This window comes from Oncorhynchus masou, chromosome 25, assembly GCF_036934945.1.
Source record: "Oncorhynchus masou masou isolate Uvic2021 chromosome 25, UVic_Omas_1.1, whole genome shotgun sequence".
NCBI lineage: Eukaryota > Metazoa > Chordata > Actinopteri > Salmoniformes > Salmonidae > Oncorhynchus > Oncorhynchus masou.
This window is the reverse complement of record NC_088236.1, coordinates 25,012,379-25,039,474: the sequence shown is the minus strand read 5'-3', so window position 1 is coordinate 25,039,474 and position 27,096 is coordinate 25,012,379. Positions and strand designations below refer to the sequence as shown.

The 27,096-nt window shown below is 41.3% G+C and overlaps 1 protein-coding gene across 5 annotated transcripts in view; it reads right to left on the bottom strand.

The window, feature by feature from the left end:
* The window catches only part of LOC135513947 (solute carrier family 23 member 2-like), a 71,287-nt gene extending 49,880 nt beyond the window's left edge, over positions 1–21,407 (bottom strand). For 2 of the 5 annotated variants that reach the window (XM_064936984.1, XM_064936985.1), the window contains exons 1-2: positions 21,012–21,401; positions 19,615–19,709 (exon numbers count right to left, since the gene is read on the bottom strand). The gene's annotated coding sequence lies outside the window, so the exon portion shown is untranslated. Of the gene's footprint in view, positions 1–19,614; positions 19,710–21,011 lie in introns of all 5 variants that reach the window. The other 3 variants (XM_064936987.1, XM_064936988.1, XM_064936982.1) reach the window with 2 other exon arrangements.
* Positions 21,408–27,096: the final 5,689 nt, after the last annotated feature.

The window sequence follows — 27,096 nt, the reverse complement described above, 5'->3', positions numbered from 1 at the left end:
AGTTGACTGAACACTATACTCACATGGTTCTATCAATGTAAAGAATACATGTATTCTTGCCGCACAACAACTACAGGAAAGAGTGAGTTTGAGTTCAAATGAATACCAAGCGTTGCAATTTTAGTTCACTGTATTTTATTCTACTGTAGGGCCCTGGGTATTAGAGGGATACATCATACACCAGGAGAAACAGACCACTACGACAAAGAGGACTTGTTTTAATTCATAACAAGCCATTACAGCAAGTAACTACTGTACTGTAGTAGGGAAAGGTTAAGTGTGTAAAACTGTATTTAGGCTTTGAATAATGTGGTGACACAGCAGTCAGGCAGCTATTAACCTGACCATTAACGCCTCAGACATTTTCCATCAGGCATTATTAAAACACCCAAAGCCCTGTGGATTAATTGTTTTGTTATACATCCCTTTCATACAAACACTTTTCCCGCCAAATCCCGACGATTGTCTCAAAGCAGAGCGATGGCACTGTCCCAATCAAAACAATGCTGAAATTAATCATCTAGTTGACCACAGGTGGGTAGGCTATTGCTTAAAATGTATTACAAGGACTGGAGGACAAGAGTTTCAGTAAGCAACAATTTGATACATGCCTTCAATTGCATTAGCCTGCTTTATTCCAATATGCATGTCATTCAGGGATATTTATTCCCACAGTAGTTTATGGATCGTGCATGCTTAGTGGTGGGCTATGCAAAGAGATGGGTGTAGTGCAGCATTTCTTAAAGTATGGGTCGCGGACCTGTTAATGGTGGGTCACAATTTAAAATGTAGAATTATTTCATTAACTACTGGAATTGAGTTGGCCAAGTGCAACTGTGCGCTCGGTTCACAGCGGTCTCTGCTCATCAGCGGTCTCTGCTCAGTTTGGCAGCAGCGCGAGTGGGAGATGCCCATGTGCCTCGCTATTTACCGGATCCTTTTTCTGCAGTTTTCTTGAAGATCACTCCGCGACCCACACGCTGCAGCGCTGTCGTTCAAGCCACTGAATTGTTATTCCCACTCACATCTGCCATGAAATGGACTCATGCTAGCCACAAGTTCTGACTGAGCTCAATTGTCATGAAACGCAAATACAGTGATTTACTTTGTCTCTTTAATACAAACTGAGAAATAACGAGGAGCGCCCCCAACAGTTTTGTGTGGGAGTGCTTAGTAATGACTCTCATTTGTCTCTCAAAACAAACAAATTAATAAAAAACGACATTCTGACCAAACATCCAGGCACAACATGACAGTAAACACAGGGAGTTTTCAGAACAGGGCAGAGTGCTTCAGGAAACAGTGCTTCGAAAGTGGAAAAGTCAGTCAACTAGCAAGGCATTGTTGTCATTTTATAACAGGTGATGATAAGCAGAAATAAGGGAGTACTCTCTCTCAGTAGTAGATGTGAGTATCTCTTTCAAACAATCCCCTGACCTTGTAACGTTACACTGCTAAAAAGCTAACATTAGTCAAAGCAAGCTAACTTGCAACTAACTAAGATACAGTACAGATGAAAAATTCAGGCCTATTGTACATTCGACTGTAGAAATTATTGTTGAAAACAAGTCTTGGTTGGAACTGTTGCGCTTACAAGTAATAATTTTAATTCTTAACTTAAACTAATTGAAGCAAGATGCCTTTTGGGACAAACACTCGCCCAGTTCTGGGTTGCTCATCTGCAGCAGGAAGCTCCTGCCTGACTGAGAAAGCAGTCAATGTTCTGATCCAGTTTGGCACCACATACCTACGCAATTCAGGGTTCTCAAGTATATTGTGCATATTAAGCGTAGCTCTCTATGTGAGAATGCTGTTCATCGACTACAGCTCAGCATTAAACACCATAGTACCCTCCAAAATCATCATCAAGCTCGAGACCCTGGGTCTCGACCCGCCCTGTGCAACTGGGTACTGTACTTCATGACGGGCCGTCCCCAGGTGGTGAGGGTAGGTAACAACATCTCCACTCCGCTGATCTTCAACACTGGGGCCCCACAAGGGTGCGTACTGAGCCCTCTCCTGTACTCCCTGTTCACCCACGACTGTGTGGCCATGCACGCCTCCAACTCAATCATCCAGTTTGCGGACGACACTACAGTGGTAGGCTTGATTACCAACAACAACGAGACGGCCTACAGGGAGGAGGTGAGGACCCTCGGAGTGTGGTGTCAGGAAAATAACCTCACACTCAACGTCAACAAAACAAAAGGAGATGATCGTGGACTTCAGGAAACAGCAGGGGGAGCACCCCCCCATCCACATCGACAGGACAGTAGTGGAGAGGGTAGAAAAGTTAAGTTCCTCGGCGCACATATCACAGACAAACTGAATTGGTCCACCCACACAGACAGCGTTGTGAAGGCAGCGCAGCAGCGCCTCTTCAACCTCAGGAGGCTGAAGAAATTCGGCTCGTCACCAAAAGCACACAAACTTCTACAGATGCACAATCGAGAGCATCCTGTCGGGCTGTATCACCACCTGGTACGGCAACTGCTCCGCCCACAACCTTAAGGCTCTCCAGAGGGTAGTGAGGTCTGCACAACGCATCACCGGGGGCAAACTACCTGCCCCCCAGGACACCTACACCACCCAATGTCACAGGAAGGACATAAAGATCATCAAGGGCAACAACCACCCGAGCCACTGCCTGTTCACCCCGCTATCATCCAGAAGGCGAGGTCAGTACAGGTGCATCAAAGCTGGGACCGAGAGACTGAAAACCAGCTTCTATCAAGGCCATCAGACTGTTAAACAGCAACCACTAACATTGAGTGGCTGCTGCCAAAACACCAACTCAACTCCAGCCACTTTAATAATGGGAATTGATGGAAATTGATGTAATATATCACTAGCCACTTTAAACAATGCTACTTAATATAATGCTTACATACCCTACATTACTCATCTCATATGTATATGTATATACTGTACTCTATATCTACTGCATCTTTATGTAATACATGTATCACTAGCCACTTTAAACTATGCCACTTTGTTTACATACCCTACATTACTCATCTCATATGTATATACACTGTACTCGATACCATCTACTGCATCTTGCCTATGCCGTTCTGCACCATCACTCATTCATATATCTTTATGTACATATACTTTATCCCTTTACACTTGTGTGTGTATAAGGTAGTAGTTTTGGAATTGTTAGGTTAGATTACTCGTTGGTTATTACTGCATTGTCGGAACTAGAAGCACAAGCATTTCGCGACACTCGCATTAACATCTGCTAACCATGTGTATGTGACAAAGTACAGAAACAGTGTCAACGCTGAGCATGATCTGTGTTGCACTGTCAAAAACTGAGCCCAGAAGACATGTTGAAAACTTCAACCACACACACACACACACCTCTCATTAGGACTACTACCTGGTTAAATAAAGGTGAAATACATATATGTTTTTAAGAACTGTGTATTCTGTGTTAGGTGATCAATCAGTTTATTCCAGCTCAGAATATATATTTTTTTAAGAGCAACAGTTCCAACCTAGACTTTATCAACAATAAGATGTACAGTAGACCAGATCGTTTTTATCTGTACTGTTACTGAGGTTTGCACGATCAAAAAGCCTGTGTGTGTTCTGTTATACATCTGTGTGATGTGATCAATCTGTTCATTCCAGTTCAGAATGAAATTATTTGTATTTTAACTTCCACAGTTCCAACCTAGTCAGGTATGCAAGAGTGTTTTTAATGGGGAAAATTAAACATGAAAATATATTTACGGGCATTTCATTGTTATTTGTTTGTCTATTTTGCATTTCTTTTTAGGCATAAGGGCAATGAAATTTACCGATATTTACATATTTACCTAAACTTCAGTCCCAGGAAAAAACAGAATTTCTAATTTGGGTCCCAGGCTGAACAGGTTTAAGAACCCCTGGTGTAGTGACATGGCTTCCACAGTTTAGAACTTTGGGTGCTGCCTTGCAAGAGTTTAAGAGCGTAGTGTGTGCCAATCCCGCCTCAGCATTGCGGCTACGTTTCTTACTAAGCCTAAGGCAGCATATGTAGCCTAAATCAAGAGTAGGCCTAATATTTTGTTCGATCGACTATAGGGAACTCCAAAAGCCTGCGTAGGTTGTTAAATATGAACATGAGACTCCCATGATTTTGAAAATAGGATTGCTATTATTGGGTAGGAAAGAGGTGAAATGTGGATGAAAAACACATGGGCTTGGGCTCTGTTTAAAAATATCACTTTTTTATATTCCCATGACACAAATTGTGTGGGAAAAACGTATTTTATTGTGTTATATTCCATTATATTATCCTTATGATAAAATATACAGTGGCAAGAAAAAGTATGTGAACCCTTTGGAATTACCTGGATAAATTGGTCATCAAATTCGATCTGATCTTCATCTAAGTCACAACAATAGACAAACATTGTGCTTAAACTAATAACACACAAATTGTATTTTTCTTGTCTATATCATTTAAAAACATTCACAGTGTAGGTTGGAAAAAGTATGTGAACCCCTAGGCTAATGACTTCTCCAAAAGCTAATTGGAGTCAGGAGTCAGCTAACCTGGAGTCCAATCAATGAGACGATATTGGAGGGGAGGTTGGTTAGTTAGAGCTGCCTTGCCCTATAAAAAAATAACTTACAAAATTTGAGTTTGCTATTCACAAGAAGCATTGCCTGATTTGAACCATGCCTCAAACAAAAAGAGATCTCAGAATACCCAAGATTAAGAATTGTTTACTTGCATAAAGCTGGAAAGGGTTACAAAAGTATCTTTAAAAGCCTTGGTATTGATTAGTCCACGGTAAGACAAATTGTCTATAAATGGAGAAAGTACAGCACTGTTGCTATTCTCCCTAAGAGTGGCCGTCCTGCAAAGATGACTGCAAGAATACAGCACAGAATGCTCAGTGAGTTTCAGAAGAATGCTAGAGTGTCAGCTAAAGACGTACAGAAATCTCTGGAACATGCTAACATCTCTGTTGATGAGTCTACGATACGTAAAACACTAAACAAGAATGGTGTTCATGGGAGGACACCACGAAAGAAGCCACTGCTGTCCAAAAAAAAAAACATTGCTGCACGTCTGAAGTTTGCAAAAGTGCACCTGGATGTTTGACAGCGCTACTGGCAAAATATTCTGTGGACAGATGAAACTACAGTTGAGTTGTTTGGAAGGAACACACAACACTGTGTGGAGAGAAAAAAAAGGCACAGCACACAAACAACAAACCCTCATCCCAACGGTAAAGTATGGTGGAGGGAGCATCATGGTTTGGGGCTGCTTCGCTGCCTTAGGGACTGGACAGCTTGCTATCAGACAGAATAATGAATTTCCAAGTTTATCAAGACATTTTGCAGAAGAATGTTAGACTATCTGTCCGCCAATTGCGTCACCCAACTTCTGTTGAGCTTCAACAGCACAACGACCCAAAACACAGAAGTATCAACAACAGAATGGCTTCAACAGAAGAAAATACACCTTCTGGAGTGGCCCAGTCAGAGTCCTGACCTCAACCCAATTTGAGATGCTGTGGCATGACCTCAAGAAAGTAGTTCACACCAGAAATCCCAAGAATATTGCTGAACTGAAACAAATTCTTCCTGATCTTTGTGCAGGTCTGATCCACAACTACAGAAAAAGTTTGGTTGAGGTTATTGCTGCCAAAAGGAGGAAGAACCAGATATTAAATCCAGGGGTTCACATACTTTCCCCACCCTGCACTGTGAATGTTGACCGTGTGTTCAATAAAGATAAACTTCTAATTATTTGTGTTTTATTAGCTTAAGCAGACTGTGTTTGTCTATTGTTTTGACCTAAATGAAGATCAAAAAATTTTATGACCAATTTATGCAGAAATCCAGGCATTTTCAAAGGGTTCACATGCTTTTTCTTTCACATACTGTATGTGTGTTGACTGATCGGGTAGGTGCATCTTGTCTGTTTAATGAACAAAATAACAAACTATTGATTTAATTGGGATGGCACAGCCATGGCTGCACAGACCCGTAACATAGGATATTTAGAGTTTAATTAGGCCTATTCTTTTGAAAATACATTTTATTAGTCTTATGTTTTAGGATCTGCCTAAACAAATTAATAATGGATTTGCATATTTTGGATGGTGTAGATTCACAATGGATCTATTCAAAAAGACCACCCACATCTGCACACCACAACTACCACTCATTCTCGGCATGCACATGGGAGGTAAAAGAATGGGCCTGCTTGTTAGGGGGGAATATAAAGATTGTGCCTGCCCCCCCCCCCCAAAAAAAATGTACAGGCAAAATACCATACATCCTATGTGAAAGCAGTACTCATAGCCTGAAGTAAATCTTCAAAGCCAGACCCACGCCTCTGCTCACTGTGTGGGCTCCTATTACCACAGTCATGTGTAACTGCATTGACTTTCACTCTGCTGCTTTATAAAATGACAAAACTACATTAACAAAATAAATGCTGCTAACTGCATTTAAGGGCTACAGTTACTGCACATCTGTAAAATAATGTTATAGGTGTAAAAGAATGTTGTTATAGGTGTATTAGAGGAAGTCAAGGAATATTTCTGTGGACAGTGAGGTCTAGTAGGGTGTATTCTGTGTGTGTGTGTGTGTGGGGGGGGGGGGTGTGGCAGAAAAACAAAGCGGGAAAGGGAGATAAGACAGAAGAAGCAGAGGGGTAAGAGATAAGATAGTGTTTACTTCCACCACCAGACGGTTTCCATACCCCTCTACTCAAGTGAGAATCCTGTAACTACTATGAAACCATCCTGCATAGAAATGGAACTCCCCTAAGCCCATCGACCAACTGCTTACTAGGGCTGTTACAACAATTTAGAATTGCATAATAAACAATTATGGATAATAACCGTGAAACAAAATCATAATCTTCTTAATGGGATACTTCAGGATTTTGTCAATGAGGCCCTTTATCTACTTCCAGAGTCAGATGAACTTGTGTATACCATTTTTATGTCTCTGTGTCCAGTATGAAGGAAGTTTCGAGAGCGAATGCTAACTAGGGTCAAGGCAATGACTGGAAGTATCTGCTAGCAGGAAGTATCCGTTTAATGCAGTCATTTTAGGGGAGGGGGGGGGGTAACTTTATTTTTTAGTAGGACTAGATATAGTTTGTTGAAAAGCAGTTTTTAATTTTTACATGAAGGGGGTAAAGTTGGTAACTATTTTACGAGCAGAACATCGTGGTCAGGAGAGAAAAAAATAAAATCTCCAAAAACGTACAAAAGTTCCAAGCAGTCAAAACCATTCATTATCTAAACTGGGGTGTCACCAAAGCTGTGTTGTATTCATTAGGTATGTTGTAGCACATTTTCAAAAGAAGCATTGACGCATTATAAGAGCAAAATATTTTAACAAAAATGACAATAACCGTTGGCATTTGCATGACAATGAATCATTACCCAAAACTCAAAACATAATTATCACAGCTCAACTGCTTACACCTACCCGAAGGTCGTATCAGATGGAAACTTTGGTCAATAGGATATATGATATTTTTGGAAGCATCAAGATTACCGCTGTGCTGGTTACTGGCCATTCTTTTAATGAGCTCTGTCCCCAAACAAGACCAAATTTGGTTGGTCCAGACCGGACCAGATCTGAACCAATCATAGACGTCTATGTTTCACAAATTTGGACATCAAAGTACAGCATGGTAGAGTCGAGAACAGTAAAGTACATTATATTGTACTCTTCTTTACTGAACTGTCCAAGCGACTGGTTTGTGACTACTCCGATTTCCCGTTGTAGCCAACGCAATTACAGAAAATCCATTAACAATTTGGTAAGGGAATTTAGTTTTAATTACATAATAATTAAGAATGCCACTTTAAGAATGTTTACATATCCTCATCCCATTCCTTTACTAGATTGTGTGTATTAGGTTTTTGCTGTGGAATTTGTTGAATATTAGGTTGTGTTGGGGAATTTTTAGATATTACCTGTTAGATACTGCTGCACTGTCGGATCTAAAAGCATAAGCATTTCGCAACAATATCTGCTAACCATGTGTATGTGACCAATAAAACTTGATCTGATTACAGGCTAAATCCTTGACAGTGTCATTCTGGCAAGAAAAGGCCCAATTTGTCAGATATCCTGCTGTTCACGCAACACACTATCAGTTTATTGTGAAATAGATAAAGGACTTATTCAAAATTCGTGTCAGGCACACGAAAAAGTCCATGTTACCGTGTCCAGTACACAATTTTCTTCATAGTGCATGTGTACATTACACAATTTTCTTACGAATTCCAATTAGTTGTTGCTAACATTAGCAATTTTGGCAATAGGCCTATATATTTTTAATCTCTTCAGCTGAAACATCTGGTTCATTCATTTCTAAAGTTGTATTCGGTTTCTAAAGGATGCTGAAGATTTGAACGCATTGAAGCCTGCTTACTTACGTACCTGCACTCCACGCTGTAATGTCATTCAGAAAAGTTGTAGAGTTCAATAAGATCTTGCACTCAAACCATAAAAATACAATGTCAGAGATAATCAGCTTACGTGCATGTTTTGTTTATGGCTTTTCTGTGATCGCACTCTGAGCCACAGAAGTGGGTGGCAGGAGGTAGCCTTGAGGTTACAACGGTCACTGGTTCAAATACTTTTTTTTTGTCACTGTGCCCTTGAGCAAGACACTTAACCCTAATTGCTCCAGGTGCACTGTACAATGGTGACCCCACTCCCTGCGGGTGTCTCAGGGGAAGTTGGGATATGCAAGAAACACATCCATTACACACTTGTGTGCAACAGGACAAATATAAGCACCCACAAAATGATTAGGTTATACCTCCACACTCTCTCAGAGGTACACACAGACAAGGTGTGACCTTGCACAGCAGGGTAATCTCAGTCACATGCTACCTACGGTGGTCAAACACCACAATCCGAGTCTGAGACCCACCGGGTGGCCCAGCTCTAACACTCAACATAGTAATATTATTTAAAAACAGTAGGCTCAACTAAATAGCCTAATCCAGTTACTATAAACTAGATTCAACCGTGGGCCGATTGTTTATTGAGCGGCTGGTCAGGGGGTTGGAACAATTACAAATAGTTTGTGCACTGCAAATTGACAGCAAGATATCTCTTTTCAACCCTTGCATATGATCACGAATCTCTATTATACATGGGACAACTTTGGAAAAATGTTTCTAAAATTAAAGTCATGATTTGCTGGTGTTTTTACAGTCTTTCATGTCTAAAAAAAATCAAATAAAAATAATAATATATACATGTATAATATATATATATACACACACACACACACACACGTGTATATGTATATATACATATATACACACACACACGTATATGTATATATACACATATGTATATATACACACACACATATATATATATGCGCGCGCGTGCATATATACACACACACGTGTGTATATGTATATACACACGTGTGTGTGTGTACACACACACACACACACACACACACACACGTGTGTATATACGTGTGTATGTATAATATATGTATGTATATACACACACACACACACACGTGTGTATACATACATACAAATGTATTAAAAATAAAAAAACACCACATTTACATAAGCATTCAGACCCTTTACTCAGTATTTTGTTGACGCACCTTTGGCAGCGATTACAGCCTCAAGTCTTCTCGGGCATGACACTACAAGCTTGGCACACCTGTAGTTGGAGAGTTTCTCCCATTCTTCTCTGCAGATCCTCGCAAGCTCTGTCAGGTTTGATGGGGAGCATCGATGCACAACTATTTTCAGGTCGCTCAAGAGATGTTCAATTGGGTTCAAGACCGGGCTCTTGCTGGGCCATTCAGAGACTTGTCTTGGCTGTGTGCTTAGGGTCGTTGTCCTGTTGGAAGGTGAACCGTCGCCCCAGTCTGAGGTCCAGAGTGCTCTGAGCAGGTTGTCATCAATGATCTCTGTACTTTACTCCATTCATCTTTCCCTCAATCCTGACTCGTCTCCCAGTCCCTGCAGCTGAAAAACATCTTCAGCATGATGCTGCTACCACCATTCTTCACCGTAGGGATGGTGTCAGGTTTCCTCCATATGTGACGCTTGGCATTCAAGCCAAAGAGTTCAATCTTGGTTTCAACAGACCAGAGAATCTCATTTCTCATGGTTTGAGAGTCCTTTAGATGCCTTTTGGCAAACTCCAAGCGGGCTGTCATGTGCCTTATACTGAGGAGTGGCTTCCATCTGGCCACTATGATAAAGGCCTGATTGGTAGAGTGCTGCAGAGATGGTTGTCCTTCCGGAAGGTTCTCCCATCTCCACAGAGGAATTCTGGAACTTGGTCAGAGTGACCATCGGATTTCTGGTCACCTCCCTTCTCCCCTTGCTTAGTTTGGCCGGGCGGCCAGCTCTAGGAAGAGTCTTTGGGATTCCAAACTTCTTCTATTTAAGAATGGAGGTCAGTGTGTTCTTGGTGACCTTCAAATGCTGCACAATCCTGTCTCGGAGCTCTAAAGACAATTCCGTCGACCTCGTGGCTTGGTTTTCGCTATGACATGCACTGTCAACTGTGGGACCTTGTTATAGACTAAAGGTCGACCGATTATGATTTTTCAACGCCGTTACCGATTATTGGGAGTACCAAAAAAAGCCTATACCAATTTTTTTTTTTTTTTTAAGCCGATTTTTTTATATATACAGTGCTGTGAAAAAGTACTTGCCCCCTTCCTGATTTCTTATTTTTTGCACGTCACACTTAAATGTTTCAGATCAAACAAATGTTAATATTACACAAAGATAACAAAATGCAGTTTACTTGGGTTAAGTGATTTTTATTTTATTTATTAAGGGAAAAAAGCTATCCGAACCTTCATGGCCTGTGTGACAAAGTAATTGCCCCCCCTTGTTAAATCATGAATTTACTGTGGTTAATCACTTTTTTGGAAAGCTGAGTTCAGTTTCACTAGCCACACCCAGGCCTGATTACTGCCAGACCTGTTGAATCAAGAAATCACTTAAATAGAACCTGTCTGACAAAGTGAAGTTGGCCAAAAAAAAAAAAAAAATCTCAAAAAGCAAGACATCATGCTGCGATCCAAAGAAATTCAGGAACAGATGAGAAACATTATCATTATCGGTCTGGAAAGGGTTACAAAGCCATTTCTAAAGCTTTGGGATTCCAGCGAACCACGGTGAGAGCCATTATCCACAAATGGAGAAAATTTGGAACAGTGGTGAACCTTCCCAGGAGTGGCCGGCCTACCAAAATTACCCCAAGAGCGCAGGGACGACTCATCCAAGAGGCCAGAAAAGAATCCACAACAACATCTAAAGAACATCTAAAGAACTGCAGGCCTCACTTGCCTCGTGTTCATGACTCAACCATAAAGAGAGCTTTTTTCCCTTAATAAATAAAATCACTTAACCCAAGTAAACACAAAATACAGTTTCTTTGTGTAATATTTACATTTGTTTGATGATCTGAAACATTTAGGTGTGACAAATGTGCAAAAAAAAAAAAGAAATCAGGAAGGGGGCAAATACATATACAGTGCTGTGAAAATGTATATATATATTTTTTGTAATAATGACATTTACAACAATACTGAATGAAAAGTTAACCCTTTTATTTTAACTTAATGTATAATACATAAAATATATTTAGTCTCAAATAAATAAACATGCTCAATTTGATTTAAATAATGCAACAAAGTGTTGGAGAAGAAAGTAAAAGTGCTCTCGGGAGTTGATAGGCTTGAAGTCATAAACAGAGCTGTGCTTCAAGCATTGCTAAGAGCTGCTCCCAAATGCAGTAAAGTGCTGTTTGAATGAACGCTTACGAGCCTGCTGCTGCCTACCACCACTCAGTCAGACTGCTCTATCAAATTATAGACTTAATTATAACAAAACACACAGAAATACAAGCCATAGGTCATTAATATTGTCAAATCCGGAAACTATCATTTCGAAAACAAAACGTTTATTCTTTCAGTGAAATACGGAACCATACAGTATTTTGTCAAATGGGTGGCAACCATAAGTTTAAATATTGCGGTTACATTACACAACCTTCAATGTTATGTTATAATTATGTAAATTCTGGCAAATTAATTACGGTCTTTGTTAGGAGGAAACAGTTCGCTACGAGCCAGGCGGCCCAAACTCCTTTTGACGCTGCACTCGTGTAACAGGTGGTGAGCCTGTTTCCTTGTGGATTGCAATGCAATCGGCCATAATCGACATTTAAAAAAGTCTGATTACCGATTGTTATGAAAAACTTGCAAATCGGCCCTAATTAAATCGGCCATGTCGATTAATCGGTCGACCTCTGGTATAGATAGGTGTGTGTCTTTCCAAATCATGTCCAATCAATTGAATTTACCACAGGTGGACTCCAAACAAGTTGTAGAAACATCCCAAGGATGATCAATGGAAAAACAGGATGCACCTGAGCTCAATTTCAAGTCTCATAGCAAAAGGTCCGAATCCTTCTTTTAAACATTTGCATCGATTTCTAAAAACCTGTTTTTGCTTTATCCTTATGAGGTATTGTGTGTAGGTTGAAGAGGACAACATTTATTTAATCCACTTTAGAATAAGGCTGTCACCTAAAAAAAATGTGGAAAAAGGGAAGGGGTCTGAATACTTTCCCAGTGCACTGTAGATAACTCACAAAACACGACTTGGTACATGATCGCTGACATTCACACTTCTCTGTAAAAAAAAACAAACAACCAGTGTGAATTATGAAAGTAATGAAGGCTAGATAAATCACATAGGCTAGGCTACACAAATTAGGCTACAAACCAAGGGTTTTGCTGCATCCTGTCATTGTGTAGAACGCACCAGAGATTATAGGCTATGAACATACTGCTGAGGACTCCCCAAATAATATTCCTTCCTCTTGTGGGCTCAGACGCATGCACACATACAAACCTGTTCCTCCAAGCTTTGTTGCCAAGACAACCATACAGGGAGTAATAAAGCTGGTCCTTAAGATCAGATGAGATCCCTATATCGTGACTGATGGATAGATTAATAGTCTTACCTGCTTATAGTCAAGTAACTCAACTCCTCCATGGAGTTGAGCGCAGACTCGAGTTCTTTTAAATGAACCTCAAATTCCTTCAAGTCACCTTGTCGATACAAAAAAATAAACCGTCTTAAACCCTTACCATGTAACCATGTTTGTCCTCTGTTGTTGCATGTCTTTGTTTGCTGAAATTCAGGGCTTGACATTAACTTTTTTTTAGCCAAGTAGGACAGATATTTTACTTTACTTGTCCAAAAGCCAAGTCAATTGGAGTCTGGGTAGCCACCCTTGGTGACTGGCCACCCTTGGTGACTGGCCACCCTTGGTGACTGGCCACCCTTGGTGACTGGCCACCCTTGGTTTACACAGGCAGCCCAATTCAAATATTTTTCTTCTAGTAATTGGTATTTTGTACAATCACATCAGATCTTTTCACATCTGATTGGTCAAAAGACCAATTAGTGAAATAAATATTAGAATTTGGCTGCCTGTGTAAACGCAGCCCTGTTGGCCAAGAAAATACTCCAACATTACAATTACAACCAAATAAATACTTTATATGCTTTTATAAAATAATTCCCTCCTGGGCTGGAAATAAAAGGGGGCATCAAGTCATTAAAAAATACATATGTGGACTGCCTCTGCTCAGACTGAAGGTGTGTGATGTGCGGTGGGCAACAGGCATGGTCCTACACTTTCTGTTCTTGTGTCAATTTGATCTGAACGAACCGTGCCTCGAGTCGACCTCTATGTTGACAAAAATCAAGCATTTAGATGTTAATGTTAACTATCCTTCATTACATTTGTCAAACATGACTGGCGTTTAGCCTGTAGTTATGTAATTAAGTCGCTCAGCATTGGTTTGGACATAACTAGCCAACATGCATATCACCTACACTGACATGTAGGCTTTTTTGGTTTACATTAATAGATTTTAATATTATCCAATTCTGATCTGAATAATTGTTTAATGATTTGTGTGTGACTTTCTTTACTGGTCATCTGTCAGGATTTCGGGCCTCTTTCTAGAGCTCCCAAGAAGGACCGCCGCGCCACCGTCCTGTTCAAGTGAGCACGGCACAAGAAGATGTGTCCAAAAAAGTATTGCATGCTGCTGCATAAATTATGTAATATGCCAGGGAGATATGTATACTGTAGCTAAGAAAGTATTAGTAGCCCATGTGCCTCACCCTAATAATTTGGTCCCCTTCTACCTAATCATTTAGCCTACTGTTCTGACTTGATGGTGCACATGTAGCCTATAGCTCTCTTTTAGAGAAATGTAGTCAAATATTGTAAGAGCTTTCCTTGTCTCCTTATATGCCCCCTATACTTATCCTACAGTTCTGACTTGGTGTACAGGGAGAATACTAACCCCATGTTCTGAATTCTGTCGCTGTACATTTCAAAAGTGCTGAACAAATAGTTGACTACATCTGTCCTAGCTCGCTCATTAATGTCCTAATTAGGGATGCACAATATAATAAAAATATCAGAATCGGACGATATTAGCTAAAAATTGCCAACATCAGACCAATGTCTAGATTAACGCCGATGTGCAAAACTGATGTGCATACCTATATAGCGTAAGTACATGGCGTAATGACGCCACGTAAAATGTTGCACTACACGTGCAACACAGCATTCCTAACCTAGCCCACGTCTGCTGTGTGGATCGAGCAGTCAACAAGTCAAACAGTCAATTGAAAAAGTAAGAACATTTCAGCAAGACATCTCAAAAGGCGAAATCCATTAACGGCAACATAATGGAATTCATTGCCCTTGATAAATCAACCGTTCTCTGTCGTGGGTGATGTTGGCTTTTGCGACTGGTCGAGCACCAGTACACACTACCAAGTGTGCTATTTTTCAGATGTTGCCCTACCGGAGTTCACAGTAACAGCGTCACTGCTATTAGCTTCAGGACATACTATGGAAAGCCGTTTGGGTCTTTGCGTGTCAAAAAAGATACGGCAAATAACACTGGACTCGTTATTTTAGCTTTTAATTTGACACGTCAAATAACACAGTTCTATTATAGAATGTTGTGTGTTCTGAATTCGCACGTGCAAGCCAAGCGCCACCACTACAATCAGTAGCAAACACCGGCCACTAATGATGTGTTTACAATACCGCGTTGGTAATAAAGCATTATTTGTTCGACCACAACTTCTGGGGTAGCTAACTAGCTTTAACTTGGTACCTAGCTAGCACCAATACAACCAGCCTGAAAACAATGACCAGTAGAAACTGCAGTCATTTTCATTATTCTCAGCAATGATTTAGAAATCCTTGTGAGTAAGTATTAGCTAGTTTGCCACATGTTGGTCGCCTATTGAAATTGAACTTCAGTTCATGAAAATAAATAGCTAGCCAGCTACTTAACCCTGTTGCCCAAAGCTAACATTATAAGCAGCCAGCTAGCTTCATCTGGCTAGTGAGGCTCGACCAGACCGGGTTGTGTCGCTAGCCACAATAAGGATTAGGCACAAGTGGAATTTGTGGTTTGCCTTCAAAATAAAAGTATCTCTGAAAATGATGCAGAAGGTTAACATTTGTGGAATCATGCCATATTTAGACTACATAAATGTTAAACAAGGTTAGAATGTGAAGCAACGAAATGGGGTATCAGTCTATTCGGTGACACTCACAGAACACAACTGAAGAGTTTACGCAAATACTATTTTTTTATTTAACCAGGTAGGCCAGTTGAGAACAAGTTCTCATTTACAACTGCGACCTGGCCAAGATAAAGCAAAGCAGTGCGACAAAAAAAACAGAGTTACACAGAGGATAAACAAAGGTACAGTCAATAACAATAGAAAAAATCTATATACAGTGTGTGCAAATGGAGTAAGGAGGTAAGGCAAAAAATAGGTCATAGTATTGAAGTAATTACAATTTAGCAAATTAACACTGGAGTGATAGATGTGCAGATAGAAATACTGGTGTGCAAAAGAGCAAAAAAAAGTAAATAAGAATATGGGGATGAGATAGGTTTTTACAGATGGGCTGTGTACAGCTGCAGCGATCGGTGAGCTGCTTAGATAGCTGATGCTTAAAGTTAGTGATAGACTGCATCCAATTTGCTGAGTAGAGTGTTGGAGGCTATTTTATAAATGACATCACCGAAGTCGAGGATCGGTAAGATAATAATACGAGGGTATGTTTGGCAGCGTGAGTGAAGGACACTTTGTTGCGAAATAGAAAGCCAATTCTAGATTTGATTTTGGAGATGCTTAATATACGAGCCAGGAAGGAAAATTTACAGACTAACCAGACACCTAGGTATTTGTGGTAGTCCACACATTCTAAGTCAGAACCGTTCAGAGTAGTGATGCTAGTCGGGGGGGGGGGGCGGGTAGCAATCGGTTGAAGAGCATGCATTTAGTTTTACTAGCGTTTAAGAGCAGTTGGAGGCCACGGAAGGAATGTTGTACAGCATTGAAGCGCATTTGGAGGTTTGTTAACACAGTGTCCAAAGAAGGGCCAGATTTATACAGAACGGTGTCGTTTGCGTAGAGGTGGATCAAGGAATCACCCGCAGCAAGAGAAACATCATTGAGATACAGAGAAAAGGGTTGGCCCGAGAATTGAACCCTGTGGCACCCCCATAGAGACTGTTGTACGGACAACAGGCCCTCCGATTTGACACACGGAACTCTATCAGAGGAGTCGGTGGTGAACCAGGCGAGGCAGTCATTTGAGAAACCAAGGCTGTTGAGTCTGCTGATAAGAATACAGTGATTGACAGTCGAAAGCCTTGGCCAGGTTGATGACGACAACTGCACAGTACTCTTTTATCAATGGTGGTTATGATATTGTTTAGTACCTTGAGCGTGGCTAAGGTGCACCCATGACCGGCTCGGAAACCGGATTGCACAGCAGAGAAGGTACGGTGGGATTCGAAATGGTCAGTGATCGGTTTGTTAACTTGGCTTTCGAAGACTTTGGAAAGGCAGGGCAGGATGGATATAGGTCTGTAACAGTTTGGGTCTAGAGTGTCACCCCCTTTGAAGAGGGGGATGACCGCGGCAGCTTTCCAATCTTTAGGAATCTTGGAGGAGACGAAAGAGATTGAAAGGACTAGTAATAGGGGTTGCAACAATGGTGGCGGATAATTTAAGAAAGAGAGGGTCCAGATTGTTTAGCCCAGCTGATTTGTACGTGTCCAGGTCTTGCAGCTCTTTCAGAACATCTGCTATCTGGATTTGGGTGAAGGAGAAGCTGGGAGGCTTGGGCAAGTAGCTGCGTGGGGGGGCGGAGCTGTTGGCCGGGGTTAGGGTAGCCAGGAGGAAAGCATGGCCAGCCGTAGAGAAGTGTTTCCTAGCCTCAGTGCAGTGGGCAGCCGGGAGGAGGTGCTCTTATTCTCCATGGACTTTACAGTGTCCCAGAACTTTTTGGAGTTCGAGCTACAGGATGCACATTTCTAAAGCTAGCCTTTCCTTTCCTAACTGACTGTGTGTATTGGTTCCTGACTTCCCTGTGAAGTTGCATATTGCGGGGACTATTCGATGCTAGTGCAGTACGCCACATGATGTTTTTGTGCTGGTCGAGGGCAGTCACGTCTGGAGTGAACTAAGGGCTATATCTGTTCTTAGTTCTACATTTTTTTAAAGGGGCATGCTTATTTAAAATGGTGAGGAAAGCACTTTTAAATGAACAACCAGGCGTCCTCTACTGAAGGAATGAGGTCAATATCCTTCCAGGATACCCGGGCCAGGTCGATTAGAAAGGCCTGTTCGCAGAAGTGTTTTAGGGAGGGTTTGACAGTGATGAGGGGTGGTTGTTTGACCGCGGACCCATAACGAATGCAGGCAATGAGGCAGTAATCGCTGAGAACCTGATTGAAAACAGCAGAGGTGTATTTGGAGGGCAGGTAACCTAGCAGAACGAACTTCTGAAATTTAGATGGGGGCAATCAATTCACGTACGATGTCCAGGGCACAGCTGGGAGCTGACAGGCAGCAACAGTGAGACTTATTTTTGGAGCTCGAACTGGAAAGTATGACAGGCTAACTCCTCCCCATTTGGCATTTCTATCTTGACAGAAAATGTTTTAGTTGGGGATGGAAATCTCAACATTTTGTGTGGCCTTCCTAAACCAGGATTCAGACACGGCAAGGACATCAGGGTTGGTGGAGTGTGCTAAAGCAGTGAGTAAAATAAGTTAGGGAGGAGGCTACTGATGTTAACATGCATGAAACCAAGGCTTTTTCGATTACAGAAGTCAACAAATGAGAGTGCCTGGGGACACGCAGGGTCTGGGTTAACCTCCACATCACCCGAGGAACAGAGTAGGAAGAGGGTACGACTAAAGGCTATCAAAACTGGTCGTCTAGTGCGGTGGGGACAGAGAATAAAAGCAGCAGATTTCTGGGCGTGTTAGAAAAGATTCAGGGCATAATGTGCAGACAGAGGTATGGTGGGGTGTAGGTACAGTGGAGGTAAGCCCATGCGTGATGATGAGAGGTTGCATCTCTGGGTGTGCTGGTTATACTGGGTGAGTTCACCCATGTGTGGGGGGTGGGACAAAGAAGGAATCTGAGACATGTAGAGTGGGACTAGTGGCTCCGCTGTAAACTAAAACAATGATAACTATCCTAAACAACAAGGCATATTGACATTTGAGAGAGACATAAAGCGAGGCATAAAGCAATCACAGGTGTTGATTGGGAGAGCTAGCTAAGACAACGGGTAAGACAACAGCTAATCAGCTAAGACAACAACAGGTAAAACGGCAATGAATAGGCAGTGTCTCAAATCGGAGGGCCTGTTGTCTGGACCTCTGGCAGTCTCTGGGGGTACCACAGGGTTCAATTCTCGGGCTGACTCTTCTCTGTACATATCAATAATGTCGCTCTTGCTGTGTGTGATTCTTTGATCCACCTCAACGCAGACGACACTATTCTGTATACGTTAACTTGTTACGGCTGCAATCCCGATATCGGGATAAGTGTCATCAACAACCGCTGAATAGCATAGCGCTACATTCAATAAATATTAATATTCATGAAATCACAAGTGCAATATAGGAAAACACAGTTTAACCTTTTGTTAATCCACCTGTCGTGACAGATTTTCAAATTATGCTTTTCAGCGAAAGCAATCCAAGCGTGTGTATATTTATCGCACGACAAAACATTAAGTACACTTAACATCAGGAAGCTTGGTCACGAAAATGAGAAAATCAATCAAATTAATCGTTTACCTTTGATGATCTTCGGATGTTTTCACGCACAAGACTCCCAGTTACACAACAAATGTTCCGTTTGTTCCATAAAGATGGATTTTTATATCCAAAATACCTGTTTGTTGCATTATGTTCAGAAATCCACAGGAAAGAGAGGTGACGACAACACAGATGAAAATTCCAAATACAGGTCGCAGTGGTGGTTAGTATAAGGGGCTTTGGTAACAAAACGGATGGCACTGTGATAGTTTACAAACTGAATGCAGTCTATTTTGTAGATGATGTCACCGAAGTCGAGGATCGGTAGTCGGCTGGCCCTTGCTACATATTTGTCGCCAGACCCACTGGCTCCAGGTGATCTATAAGTCTATGCTAGGTAAAGCTCCGCCTTATCTCAGCTCACTGGTCACGATAACACCCACCTGTAGGACGTGCTCCAGCAGGTATATCTCACTGGTCATCCCCAAGCCAACAGCTCTTTTCGCTGCCTTTCCTTCCAGTTCTCTGCTGCCAGAGACTGGAACAAATTGCAAAAATAATAAAATGTATTTAAAAAATTAAAATAAATTTTAAAAAATACATCGCTGAAGCCTTATATTTCCCTCACTAACTTTAAACATCAGCTATCTGAGCAGCTAAACGATCGCTGCCAAATTGTTTTTGTTGACATGGACTTGTTGATTTCTGACAAGTTACAAATAGCTCTAAGATCTGCAATGACAAGAGGAAAACTGCTGATGCACTACCCAATTAACAAAATTGCACCTTGTACATTCAACTATTACAACTTTCAGGAGTAAATTGAAAGCCGGACTGAGTTCCTTAAAAAAAAGTTTCCCTTCCCAGTATGGGAACCACTCCCATTCCAGCAGGTAGCCTGGTAGCCGAGCCGTTAAGAGCGCTGATTCAAATCACAGAGCTGGCAAGGAGGAAAAATTCTGCCCCTGAGCAAGGCAGTTAACCCCCAACAACTGCTTCCCGGACTTCGATTGAGGTAGGCCCCCCTGCACTTCTCTGATTCAGAGGTGTTGGGTTAAATGCGGAAGACACATTTCAGTTGAATTACATTCAGTTGTGCAACTGACTAGGTATCCCCTTCGCCCATAGAGGGTGCTGTTGAGGCCACTGCATACCATTGCAAAACAGTGCGTTTTAATCAGTTGAGCCGCCACTGCTTCACACACTTGTTATAAGATAAAGGAAAGGGAGATAAGTCATAGGTATTTTATTAGGATCCCCAAAGCTGCAGCTACTCTTCCTGGGGTCCACACAAATCATGACATTAACAGCTCAAGAACAGAACTACATCAATAAAACATTTGTCACAAGTAGCCAACATATCAATACATAGACGAACTATCTAGGTCAAATAGAGTCTAGGCTAATCAATAGAAAGCAAGGCGTCCTACTTTTCCACTGCGTATCTCTTATCATTAAATGATGAGGCCGTCTGATTAGGCGCATGCATCGCTATAGACATGATCCTTACCCGTTTGCTATTGGTCCATTCTTGGATGGTCTCCTTTGTATACTACGCCAGGGTTTGCCAAACTCGGTCCTGGGGCACATTTTGGGTTTTACCCTAGTACTACGCAGCTGTTTCAAATAATCAACGCTTGATAAGTTGGTTATTTGAATCAGCTGTGTAGTGCTATGCCAAAAACCAAAACGTGTACCGGGGGGGGGGGAGCAAGACCGAGTTTGGGAAATCCTGTGCCACACTAGCTAAAGCGTCTTATGCCTAATCACGAGAATGATGCAAATACGGTTTAATAACCTAGTGAACAGTATACAGCCGGTTCCCCGGGTAAAGACTCACCTGCACTGGGGAAGAAGAACCGACAGGACTCGATTCCCGTCAGGGTTAGAGTCCCCGTGTCGGTGAGGTTAGGGTTGGATAGGCTACAGCCAAAGCTAAACCCGAAAAGAACCTTAAAATGAAACCGAAAGGAGCTCTAGATGTGTGTAGGTCCAGTTCTTAGTAGAAAATACCTATTCTTGTAGTCTACCACGATAGTGGATGTCAGACAGCAATGTCTATAGCTACTGAAGGATTTTGTCTTACATATATGTAAGGGAGACACAATAGCGCATGCTCAGGCCCTTGAAGTCCTTCCTCTGTCTCCTCCTTCAGAACCGTGCTTCAACCAATCGGAGGCGTTCGTACCTGTGATGCAAGCCGGACTGTCATTCGTTGTGTTCATAGGGGACGCTGATTCTATAAACCTAGTCTACTCATTCTCCTCCTCCTTCCCTTCCTTTCTCTCTCGCTTTCTCGGTACTCTCCGTTTCGCTAAACTCATCTCTGCTGTCATTGTTATGAAAAAAATGGCGTCTTCCTCTTTATCCCTTGGTCTGTGTATATTTGCGACGTTCTATAGTGCCATCTAGTGGTCTTCTAGGCATATTGCAGCAACATTACTTAATTTACCTGTTCGCTGTGGACGTCCCACGGATCCCAAATAGGAATATCACCATGCTTCAGGATGCATGCGCCACAATCATGAACATGCGGCCCAAATAGCAGTGATTGGGATTAGTTAACTACATGTTGACTAATTACATTTTGCTTTAGCTTGGTGGTAGTTGAATAAAATAAAATCTTGGTAGTGTTTTGACTAGTTAATATCTTTTTACCATGTAGTGGTGTTGCTAACTACTGGAACACACTTTTTTTGCAAAAGAAAAGAAAATATTGGTGGGTGAAGTAAGCAAGAATTTCCTTTCTTTTTCAGCATGAGACCTGCCTAAGATGAGACTTGAAACACATTTTTGGTGTTTAATAGGATAAATTGCACATTATGTTAACATTTACTCCAGAGTGACCTGTCTTGCAATTTGTAGCCTATACAATTTAGATTGCAATTCATACCATATATATATATTTGAACCTTTATTTAACTAGGCAAGTCAGTTAAAAACAAATTCTTATTTTCAATGACAGCCTAGGAACAGTGGGTTAACTGCCTGTTCAGGGTAAGGACGAGAGATTTGTACTTTCTCAGCTCAGGGATTTGAACTTGCAACCTTTCAGTTGCTAGTCCAACACTCTAACCACTAGGCTACCCTGCTGCCCCAAATATCATATCAAAACATATCATGAAATGGATGATGGAATTCCACAAATTAATACATACCATACGAAATATAACATATCATAGTAACTGGAGTGTCGCAGATTTAAGTTTACTATGTTACGTCTAAACATGGTTCCAGGTTGGCCAAATAGGTCACCTAAAACAAGACCAAGAAGGGGGAGAAACACAATACTGCTTTAATGTAGGCCTGCTAAAAAACTATGTCTCCAGATTGTATTATGGACATCAGAAGCACTGCAATATTGTGCAATCCTCCTACTGTTGAAATGTGGACTGGGGCAATAACCACAGTTTCCTGCAGTTTTACTGCATGACTTTATGTGTGTGTGAGTGAGAAAGAGAGAGAGCGCTCTAGGCCAGGCCATGCTCTCTGTGTATGCTTCAGTTCCATGGTCTGGTCTCTAGTCTGTTTCATTAATTCATGCCACACACACACGGACATACGTAATCTGTTCTAGGCTAGGTCACATGAGTTATGTTGTTATGGAAGAGACAGAGAAAACCTCTGTTACAACACTCTACTTCTGAGACATGTGATTTCCTAGAACAGGTCCACTGGGTACAGTATAGGGCCTTGGGATAGGGGCTATAGTTAGGGCTTAAGTATGGGGGTATGAGGTTGGGCTGGGTATGGGGCTGTGTTTTCTGCAGTCTGAGCTGTCAACATGGTACAGGTACAAATGGTGGTATTACCATATCAGGATTATGGTATAGTTATGGTATAGTTTTGCTGTCTCAGAATTGTCCCTGGTTTCAATGAGAAAATGTAATGATACTTTATGCCACAGGAACACTGTTCCCGTATTCACTACTGTATATACATGTAGTACAACAACAACAAACACATACCTTATCATGGTTTAGGATAGGTAAGTATAGTGATGTCATCACTAGTGGCCAGTGCCCATACCTCAGATGATGACATCATAGAGGTCCCAAATGGCACCCTATTCCCTTTATAGTGCTCTACATTTGACCAGGGCCATGGCACCCTATTCCCTTTATAGTGCACTACTTTTGAAAGGGATCAGGGTGCCAGTTGGGTCATTAACAAAACAAAACCTCTGATGAGGGATTAAGAAGAGGGATCAAGCCCTAGCTGTATACTCTGTATTCCTCTGAGGATGGCTTTAGTTTACAACACATATACATCTTAGTATATCTGTCTTATTATTATTACACATATTATAAGGTGGCACTGACATACTGTACATCTAAAGCTTATTCTGATTCGCAGGTCCGTTGGTGACAGAGCAGAACCAGCGAACCTCCCTGTGTCACTTAGAACTATGACCAGACGCAACCAGTAGGTATAGAACCCACCGACCATAGGGGTACCTCTACACTCCAGAACTGACTTGGAATTAAACAAGATACCTGTAGGATCAAATGATCCAATAATTCTTATATTAAACATGTTAGGCTACAATTATATGAATTAGTGTTTTGTAAGTGGTAAGAAAACATCCACACAGATTTTGTCTGGCCTTAACTTTAACACCTGTAACCCATAGTGGAGTACAGGTGACAGCTTGACACTTGGCTTTAGGATGCTATTATTATATATTACTGTCTATACATATCTACATACACACTGAGTTTTTCTTTAGTGGTCTACAGTGACTATCTACATTTACAATCAATACATTCTCTTCTGGTGCATATTGTACAATATGAACAATTCTTAGTGCAAGCAAATCACACATCACATCTGACAAACATGCTTCAGTTCTTTTCTTTTTAGTGTCCCTGTGGTGTTTGGTGCCGGTGCCCCTGCTCGGGATCAGTCCAGCTTTCTGTACGCTACATCAACTCTCTCAAACACTCTTCAGAGAAGTGTGTCAGTGTGTCCACAGATATCCTTTCCTGGCAAGCCTCTGCTGGGTGGGAAGGGTGTGTGTGTGCGTGTGTGTGTTTTGTACAGCATTTGTGAGTGTGGTGAGATTGTGTTTGTGTGTGTGTGTAGTATGTTTATGTGCAGACAGATAGTGTGTGTGTGTACAGAATGTGTAAGTGCCAAGACACTGTGTGTTATAGCTACAGCATCCTTATCTGGAGGCCAGCAACATCGTGATGGGTTTTTCTCCTCTATTTCCACTCTCACACTCCATCATTTGATTGGTCATTTGTCTTTTGGGTCCAATGAGGAGGCAGAGTACTAGAAGCTCATAGGATCAGCAGTGTTGAGCAGTTTGGTCCTTTTTTCTTTTTTTCTGGGAGGCTGAGAATCTTTAAAGTAGCAGAGGTCCCACTAGCTCTCTTCTCTTTCTCTAGTGTTCTCTTTAGTCCAGAAGCAGTGGCAGGTTGAGACTAGTGCAGCAGTAAATAAACTAGTTTCTACACATGTACATATCTGTGGATTAGCTAATCCTATACATACTGCACTAGATGTAGTGTGTGTGTCTTGGGATTGGACAGAAATTGTGTATAGACAGAAGTACAGGATTGGATGTTGGGGGAATGGCGTAGAACGTTCTGCTGGGGTCTAGAGCACGTTCTCAAAAAGCTGCATGGAGTTCATTATGTTCTCATCCTGAAACAGAAACATACAGGATAGAACATTGAGCGAAAGTCATGAGGCTGTTTTTTTTTGTTCACTTGGATTAGTCTGAGTAAAACATTCAACAAATCTCCCACTGACATCTACAGAACACTTTACTTGGAGACAACACCTTTATGAAACCAATCATAACACTTTACTTGGGGTTATTCATAAGACATTCACAACACCTTTATGAAACACTTTACTTGGAGGGGTTATTCATAAGACATTCACAACTCCTTTATGAAACCAATCATAACACTTTACATGGAGGGGTTATTCATAAGACAACACCTTTATGAAACCAATCATAACACTTTACTTGGAGGGGTTATTCATAAGACCACACCTTTATGAAACCAATCATAACACTTTACTTGGAGGGGTTATTCATAAGACCACACCTTTATGAAACCAATCATAACACTTTACATGGAGGGGTTATTCATAAGACATTCACAACTCCTTTATGAAACCAATCATAACACTTTACATGGAGGGGTTATTCATAAGACCACACCTTTATGAAACCAATCATAACACTTTACTTGGAGGGGTTATTCATAAGACATTCACAACTCCTTTATGAAACCAATCATAACACTTTACATGGAGGGGTTATTCATAAGACATTCACAACACCTTTATGAAACCAATCATAACACTTTACATGGAGGGGTTATTCATAAGACATTCACAACACCTTTATGAAACCAATCATAACACTTTACTTGGAGGGGTTATTCATAAGACATTCACAACTCCTTTATGAAACCAATCATAACACTTTACTTGGAGGGGTTATTCATAAGACATTCACAACTCCTTTATGAAACCAATCATAACACTTTACTTGGAGGGGTTATTCATAAGACATTCACAACTCCTTTTTAGGCTGTAGGCCTAACATGGCACTGGCTCCAGACCAGGAGCCATATAATACAACTTTATTGTCCATGTTACAGAGAACAACAGAAATGTGTCTTCTGCGCTTACAACACAACTCTCCCAGTTAGCACAAACACATGTAGTGCAGCACCCCTGGATGGAGCGCATGTTGCTCAAGGGCCCAACGGAAGGGACTTGTCAGGAACTGAACAGTTACCAGATCAGTCCCCCCTTTATTCTAGCTCCCGGTGTATGTGACAATAAAAAATAAAACAATTCTCCAACTGGTGACCTTTTGGCTACAGGTCCAAATCCTTAGCTGCTGGGCTACCTACAGCCCCCCTGGGTGCATCTCTTGGATATCATCACATATAATAGGGTGGCTAAGCTGAAATGTCCAGAATGATTGTTCATTTTGTGATAAAAGCACATAATCTTGCAGAGAGAGATTTACGTGTCCTGAAAATATTTAGATATTGTGACATCACAGATATTGCCCCTGGGGCCATGGCACTCATCTTACAAATTAAAGGTTTAATAAAATAAACACATCCAGGAAAGAGTAGCTTGGCATTACCAACAGGAGTAAACAGCACACGACTGACAGTGACGACTCCTGGGTCAAGTCATTGCTTCCAGTCAAACTCCTGGGACAAGTCATTGCTTCCAGTATGTTTGACCCAGGAGTTGTTTCTATCAGCTGTGTGTTGTTAACTCCTGAATCAAGATTCATGCTAAGCTGCTCCTTCCAGGATTGATAAAAAATAAGGGAGGGGATGTTCTAATCAGTGGTGTACTAGAGAGTAAACCCACAAACACAGTTTACACACCTGTTTTATTTTTACAAGCATTTACCCACCTATTGCAGAAGAATGCATTGAAAATAAAGGGAGTGTTAATTTATTCACAGCGAAAGGCAACCAGTTTAGCCATATATTTTCTTACCTCTACTGATTATGATGAAGACATTGGTACTGTACTAGCTGAAACATGTGAGCTAGATAACAACATAGGTGCAATCCACTTAGTGTGTGCTGCAAATATTGTGCGTCCCCAAATGTTCCACTTTGAAATGCATCCTCTGCAAGAAATGTGCTATATAAATAAGATCTGATTTGATTCCCCTCTGGGTTCCCAGAGAGAAAGAGATGTGGGCGGACCAAGTACTTTGAGGTTGCTCTAAAGTGGAAAGGTGGAATAAAATAGTCAGGAGCAGGTTTTCTTAATTGAACAAAGTTCTCTATTGAGGTATTTTTTTCTTCTCAAACACTCCAACACAATCAGATGATCAACCAAGGAAAACACAAATCATCTTTACAAGAACAAGGAACACAAGGTGAGTATCTTTACACTACAACATAAATCACAGGTGTGTC